Here is a 7,991-nt window from a genome sequence, read left to right on the forward strand (position 1 = left end):
TCATTGTATTATGAACTCAGCAAAATTCTTCCACAATGCATACATCAACCAAGCCATCCACAAGCCAAGAGCCAGTGACAGAAATAGGCTCTACAGCATGGCATTATGGCTCCAGATCAAACTATGTCAAATCAGGAATATCGGCATTCTAAATGATTCCACCAGCTGTAAAGCAAGCACTGCATTTAAAGCTGATATCAGTTACTTTCCTACTAAAATTCATTTATATTTCATACAAAGTAAGAAGGCTGGTACCTTCTAACATAAGTTGCACCTCAAACATAACCAGCAGCCTGGATTTTCTGCTCTCTTCGCATTAGCAGAACAAAAAGCTTCCAATTCAACAGAAAGATGAGTAATTTGGTAGATGGTACTTAAAAAAAAAAAAAACACTAACAGGGAACAAAGAAGTAAATAAGCAGCCAAAACCTACCAGTCCAAAACTAAATAGTTTCCACACACTGAAGTCCTGCTGAGCAACTGCTTGAACAAACTGTGCCCTTAGGGAAACAGTTGGGGGTCCATGAATCCTTCTATCCCAACTTTCATACCCTCCTCCAAGAGAAGCAGAAAATGCTCAAAAAAAAAATCCCTTCTATTTTACATGACAAAATAATGCACCCTGACTTATACATATAGTCTCAATTACTGTGCACTCCCCACACAGCCACAGAAGTACAAGGTGCAAGACCTCCAGTGAAGTTTCTAAGTTCCACCGTCACCACCGATACCAGCCGCAGCTTGGAAACAAGCTGAGTCCCTATGTCATCAAAACCACTACCGCTGCACTTGTAAACACTTGGGAAGTTATGTTTCCAAAGAAATAGTGAGCAATGCTGAGCAATGGTTAGAACAATAAAACTCTGGCCCATTTGGGTCTTTCAGTTTCATAGTAGGTAGGGTCAGAAGGAACCCGAGCAGATCAAGTCTGACCCCCTGCCATTGGCAAAAGAATGTTGGGGTCAAACGACCCCAACTGGCTGATTATCTAGCCTCCTTCTGAAGACCCCCAGGGTAGGAGCGAGTACCACTTCCCTTGGACGTTGGGTTCCAGATCCTAGCCGCCCTGACTGTGAAGTAGTGCCTCCTGATACCCAGCTTGAATATACTCCCAGTCAACTTATGGCCATTATTCCTCATTACTCCCGGTAGTGCTTGGGGGAACAGGGACTCTCCCATAGCCTGCTGGTCCCCCTTGGCCAGTTTGTAGACGGTCACCAGATCCCCTCTCAGCCTTCTTTTGTGGAGGCTGAACAGGTTCAGGTCCCTTAACCTTTCCTCATAGGGCTTGCCTTGCTGCCCCCCGATGCTGTCCGCATCCCTCCTGAAGTGCGGCGCCCAGAACTGGACACAGTACTCCAACTGCAGCCTGACCAGTGTTGCATAGAGGGGGAGAATTACCTCCTTGGACCTGTCTGTGATGCATCTTTGGATGCATGACAAGGTGCTGTTAGCCTTCCTGCCCACGTCCCCACATTGGCAGCCCACGTTCATTTTGGAATCAATAATGACACCACGATCCTTTTCTGCCTCTGTGCTGACTAGAGAGGAGTTCCCCAGCCTGTAGGTATGCTGCTGGTTCTTCATCCCTAGGGGCAGTACCTTGCACTTGTCAGTGTTGAATCCCATCCTGTTCTCATCTGCCCATCTCTGTAACCTGTCTAGATCTAGTTGCAGCCTGTCCCTCTCCTCCAGCGTGCCCACTTCTCCCCACATCTTAGTGTCATCCACAAATTTGAACGAGGTGCTTTTCACCCCATCGTCCGAGTAACTTTTGAAGATGTCGAACAGTGTGGGCCCGAGGACTGAGCCCTGGGTGACCCCACTGCCCACATCCCTCCAGGTCAAACAACACCCATCCACCACCACTCTCTGGGTGTGGCCCTCCAGCCAATTTGTGACCCATCTGACTGTGTAGAAATTGATGCCACAGTTGCCTGATTTTTTTTTTAATGAGAATGGAGTGAGAGACAGTCTTTCTGGACTTTAGGAAGGCCTTTCACGCTATGTCCACCATGACACCTGCGTCCAAGGATTTTGTGACCTGGTCATAGAAGGCCACCAGGTTGGTCTGACAGGACCTGCCACTGATGAACCCATGTTGGTTGCTCCTAAGCATAATCTCCCCTGCTGGTCCCTCGCAGATGTGCGCCTGGATAATTCTCTCAAAAAGCTTCCGCAGGACCGAAGTAAGACTAACGGGCCTGTAGTTTCCTGGGTCCTCCTTCCTCCCTTTTTTGAAAATGGGGACCACATTGGCCCTTTTCCAATCCGCTGGCACCTCACCAGAGCACCATGAGTGTTCGTAAAGCTGTGCCAGGAGTCCTGCAATGACTTCTGCTAATTCCCTCAGCACTCTGGGGTCAGGACCTGCTGATCTGAACATGTCTAGACCCACCAGAAGTTCCCTGACTAGGTCCTCACTGACCCTGGGCCTGGCAGCGCCTCTCCTGGGTCCGTCGGGGATCCAAGTGCAGGGAATGCCGTGGCCCCTGGTCAAAAAGATGAAGGCAAAGGAGTTGTTAAAGACGTTAGCTTTGTCATCTGGTGTGACCACCAGATTTCCTAGCATATCCTGCAGGGGCCCTACATGACATATTATATACAGTTACTGCCAGAATTCCATCCATGATGAAGACTTAAGACCCTTTAGACAGTTAGCCTACAAAAATCTGGATTATGACAGATTTTATTTAGAAGATGCAGAAAACAAAGCCATTCAGACATCTATTCCCAAACCAGCATTTGACTTCTATGAACTTGGACAACAGCAAAAAAAGCCAACATCAGATTGGGTTATATTAACAGAAGTGTCACTTGGAAATCAAAGGAAATGATTCTCCCACTATATTCAGCACTGGTGAGGCACACTTTAAGAAGGATGTGGACAGCTTGGAAAGAGTCCAGCACAAAACAAAAATGATTTTTGCCTCCCAGGCTTCTACTTATGAGGAAATGCTGAAAGAGGTAGGGTTATTTTGTCTGGAAAAGGGAAGACTGAGGGGGGATTTGATAACCGTCTTCCAATACCTGAAGGGCAACAACAGAAAGGATGGAGATGGATTTTTCTCTGTGGCTGTAAGGGATAGTACTAGGAGCAATGGCCTCTAAGTGCAGCACAGGGAATTTAGGTTGGAGATTAGGAGAAATCTCTCTAATGAGGACGAGTCAAGCATTGGAACAGGCAGCTAGAGAAACTGTGAAATCTTCCTTTGAAGTTTTTAAGAGCAAGTTAGATGGACACTTGGCTGGGATGGCTTAGTTGGGGATAATCATGCCTTGAGCAGGGGTATGGACTAGCTAAACCTGTGAAGTCCCATCCAGCCCTACTTTCCTATGATCCAAAGATTAAATTGGCCAAAGGGAGCTCAGCACCTTATGGAGCTTATGCAAAGAAGATTCTCCAGACTTCTGTCTTTGGCAAAAAGATGCATCATTTACCTAAATCTTTCTCTTGGATTTGTCCCCTGTGGTTCTCTGAGTCACTCTCTCAACTTTTCAGAAATATGTTCTATGCAAATAAGTTACACCTGTGAAAACTAAACACATGGATTTATTTAGGTACCTTTGTTGCAGCCTCCCCTTAATTGTGGTCGTCAGCTTCTAAATGCTGGCTCTGCCTCTTCAAACAGTTGAACTCGCTCTGCTTTTTAAAGAAAAGAAATAACATTGGGACCAAATCAGGGTATCGGTGAGCATCCACCTATTTACTGGGGTAAGAGTCATCCCACGTGTCCCCACACACCTCCCTTTATTCTTCCCAAAGTATCAAAACATGTCAGATTTCAAGCATTTAGTTTGATTAGTACATCAGCTCAGATATTGAACTGAAAGTCAGTGTAGTGGACACATCTTTCACACTATACAACTCCTAACAAGAGCTGCAAAACTGCAAGACCAAAAGGGATTATAGCTCAAATCCCTGCATCGAGACAGAGGCTAGCTGCATTCTACATTTCTTGTCCACATATTGGAACCTGGCCCACTTAGACCAGATTTAATTCCTGAGGACAGATTTTAGATGTGAGGTACAAGAAAACATTCTTATTTATTTATTTACTTTTTGTTCTACATTGGTTGCAGGGAATCCAGGAGCCTATTCACTAAGCCTTACTTTCTTGCACTTCTCAAAGAAATTAAAATCACATGCATGTACCAGCAGTCTCTGAAAACTATAATTGCTCTCACTTTATATGGAGCAATTTTTTTTTTTTTATAGTCACATCCTTCTCTATAATTAAACAGAAAGAAAAAAACTACCAGCAGAGACACCCAAGAGAGAAAAAGATACTCTAAGGCTAGGGACAGAAGTTACGCATAAATCGGTTTAAGTGATCAGAAACTGGTTTAAACCTGTAACAGAACAGAAGTTCAGTGCATGCAAGCAGGATGAACGTAGCATGAGACCTAACTGACTTAGGTTAAACTGGTTTAAGAAACTTCTGTCCCAGACCTAAATGCAGCCTGCCCTGCAGCTCTACCCCCGAACCTCCTCACTTTAGTAGCAAGTGGTCCAGCAGCTGGTCAGATTTTAAGTTAACCTCTACAAGTGCAAGAAGACTAAAATGTTTTCTTATGTGGGGTGGGGAAGAAAGGATGGCACTTGGCCTAAATAGGGAGGGAGAGGGAGATCAGGAGATGGCTGGACTGGAGGAGGGGAGGTGACAAAGCATGCTGGGTAAATGAAAAGTACTAATGAACTGCAAGGTAACTTTGACAAATGGTTTCTGTTTGCTTCCTTATCTTTTCGGCTGTTAGCTTATCAGGGTCATCTCTACTGCATGCAGAGCCCTGTGCAAAGGGCCCCAGGCCTACCTAGCCTGGGCCAGCAAGCACTATCAGAATACAAATTTTTGCTCTTTACCTTCCACAGCAACACGGCATTGCCTGTCAGAGCAAAGAAAAAAGAAGTCTTTCCTTTTTCTACAGTTGTGGGACAACACAGGGGTTTCATAGTTCTTCGTAACAGTAAGATATTATCCCCTTCTGTGCCACAGCAAGTTAGTTAAGAGCTAAATTAAACATCAGGCTGGATGAACATTTACAAGAAGCAGCTGGTCTTTATGATAAAACAAACAACAGACCTGGAAGAATCCCTGACAGAACAATAACTCCATGTAATTCATCTGCGTAAAGTGCTCTGAGGCAGCAAAGCCAAACAGTACAGCTTACTGGGAGCCATGATAAGGCATGTTTCCAATAAGCTAGGAAAAACTGACATACATCAACTGGAGTTATGCTATGTCCAAGTCAAATACCGTGATCCTGCAGGTATGAAGATGAAAAGCAGCTTGTAAAATAGGTCTTTAGTGGAAAGCGAAAAGCAATGAAAGGAAACGAAACAAATAAGAAATGGGCACTGCGGGACAGATTTTGAAGAGCCACTTTAAAGCATGACAGAAGATAACCGGGCACTGAAGTAGGGATCAATCCTGTTCTTCAAGAAAGGGTTGCTAGTGAAATTAGCATTTAATATGCTAGGGCTCTGGCAGTGAAGACTGCACGGTGAACTCTGTAACACAGAAGGAGAGGTTAAAAAAATTCCCATGGACCAGACAGAAGCTAGAATAATTTTATCCTGACATGAGAATATAAATAAAACGTAAATAATTTAACGATTCAGCATTTAAGGCAGCAGAAAAGTATAATAGAAAATAACATTCTAACAAACTTGCAATAATCTACAGATCTAGGATCAAAGCACCTGCTATCAATTGGGACCAGCAGAGAAAAAATATACTTCCCTCATTCCACAAGAGCCAGAACAGAACTTCCTTCTTTAGAAGGCAGGAGGAAGCCCAACAACAGTTGGGCACCTCATCTCAGCGCTCTGCCAAAATGGCCTGTGTACAGTAAAGCATTCACTGTGCAACCCTGCGCTCACAGTTGAGAACAGAGAAGTTTTTCTGAACCTATTCATCTCTAAAGGAAAGGTCAGCAAGAGGCTACTAAAAACAGCAGGAGAAAGCCCCAAGTGCTGTCTCACTCAGATTACTAATGTAGTCTGCTCATGAGGACCCACACCACTTCAGGGCTCTCTCAGTAACACTGGCTATTGCTTCCAGTTGCCATTGTCTTCTATGAAAACAGCAGTTTCCGGTTACTACGCTATGACACAACGCAACATGCATCTCCTGCCAGCTAAGAAGTAATTCCATGTCTTTCTGTTCAAAGCTCCACCATCATCTAGGGAAACCAAGCAAAAGGGCAAGGCGCCCACAGATTTACCAGTAGCAGTCACATTCACTACCCTGGCCTACCTCTCGCAAAAGTAATAATGCTTCTCCCTATCGAAGGAAGAGGAATCGAGGGTGCTGAGAAACAAGGCATAAGAGATGCAAAGAGTTATACGTTTGGCCCGTTAACCAGAAGACATTCAACATGATGGTTACTTGTCGTCAGCCACCAAAATGAGCTCCTCTAGCCACTTAAGTGAGCTTCCATCCTGTCAGGAGTCTGCCATCGCAGTGTACAAGACAACTTCTAAAACGGGGTGGGCAAAATGTACCCCAAGAGACAGATGCGGCCTGCCAGGCCATTCTATCCGGCCCCTTAATATTAATTTTCTAAATTTTTATCTGCCCTGGGCTGCCTGTCACACGGCCCTCGATGGCTTGCCAAAACTCAGTAAGCAGCCCTCTGCCCAAAATAATTGCCTGCCCCTGTTCTAAACCTTTTCCATATGCTACTGATTGGGGAAGCAAGTCAGTCTGTCTTTGCTGAAAGGAAAAGACCTAGCAGTACTTTCCCATATGTCAGTTTTGAAGCATCTGCATAAGGGAAAGCAGAGACCTGCTGAGCGGCTGGAGTGCCAGCATAAGTCTAATGCCTACTATTAACTCCTGAGACATTGTATAAACAGTCTCCTTCCCAAAGACTTTCTGGGAAGCCATGGTAGCTTTTGAATGCTGATTCTCTTAGTTTCGCCCAATGCCAGTAAGTGAATACCGCATAAACAGATGCGATGCAAAAATTTACAGGTGCCCAGAACAACTCTGCCGATCACTATAGTAATTCAGATGATGCCACGTGTTCACAGAGCCCTGCGTGTACCATGCCAACACCTCCAGTACTAAACACGGCGCAAGCCAGCCACCCCCATGCCCTGGAACTGCAGGCTAGGTGGCTGCTTACACAAAGTAGCAAGTTCAGACAAGCTAATAGTCGTTCTATAAGGCCAAAGCCAGGCGAGCTGAAAATCCAGCTTCTGGCAAACTCCCACTACTCTTTAGCGAGCTAACGGCGCGTGCAGGCCGAGGCTCTGGGAGAAGCTCTGGGCAGCCACGCAGCAGGAAGCGAGAAGTAAGCACTGGACTCCCTTCGGGGCAGGCGCGGAGCAGCCTACAGCCGGTTCGAGGCAGGCAGGGCCCGCGGGCCCCGCGTCCGCTTCCCCCTTCAGCCACTGGGGCTGCGACCGCCGCTGCTAAGCCGCCTTCGTCCTTCAGTTGCTGAAGAACCGCGCGGCGGGGCTGGGCAGGACGTGCTGGGGCCCGGCGGGCCACCAGGTGAGCACCACGACCCCGGCAGCGGCCTGCTGCGAAGGCCGCCCGCCGGCCCGGCCGGACGGGGCACCGCCGCGAGGCCCATCAGCGCTGGGGCAGGGCGGGAACAGGTAGCGGCACATGGCCGCCTCCGCTCGCCCCCCTCCAACGCGGCCACGGCCCATCGCGGCGCGCCGAACCGGAGGCCTCCAGCCGAGCCCGCCCCAGCCCAGGGAGCGGCCGCCACCACCCGCCCAGCCCGGTGCTCCGCAGCCCCCCCTTCGCCCGCTAGGAGGGGATCAGGGGTCCGGGGCCACCCCCTGCAGGTCCCGGTGATGGGGGGGGCCCGCCTCGGCGGCGGGGGAAGGGATCGGGGCCCAGCCCGGCCGCACTCACCGCCTCCCGCTCGCGCAGCGGCCTGCAGCTCGGCCCCTCTGCGCAGGCGCAGCCCCGCCCCCTCCCTGCCCCGCGCGGGCTGCCGGGAGGCGCCGGCCCCGCCCTTGGACTGCC

The 7,991-nt window shown here is 48.2% G+C and overlaps 1 protein-coding gene across 6 annotated transcripts in view; it reads right to left on the reverse strand.

Moving 5' to 3' along the window:
• Positions 1–7,946, reverse strand: part of THRAP3 (thyroid hormone receptor associated protein 3) — a 57,297-nt gene extending 49,351 nt beyond the window's left edge. The window contains exons 1-2 of one of the 6 annotated variants that reach the window (XM_090056482.1): positions 7,878–7,946; positions 3,566–3,643 (exon numbers count right to left, since the gene is read on the reverse strand). The gene's annotated coding sequence lies outside the window, so the exon portion shown is untranslated. Of the gene's footprint in view, positions 1–3,565; positions 3,647–7,877 lie in introns of all 6 variants that reach the window. The other 5 variants (XM_090056479.1, XM_090056480.1, XM_090056483.1 and 2 more) reach the window with 5 other exon arrangements.
• Between the last annotated feature and the right edge of the window lie 45 nt (positions 7,947–7,991).

This window comes from Crocodylus siamensis, chromosome 7 (genome assembly GCF_052110815.1).
Source record: "Crocodylus siamensis isolate JL-2025a chromosome 7, ASM5211081v1, whole genome shotgun sequence".
NCBI classification, from domain to species: Eukaryota; Metazoa; Chordata; order Crocodylia; family Crocodylidae; genus Crocodylus; species Crocodylus siamensis.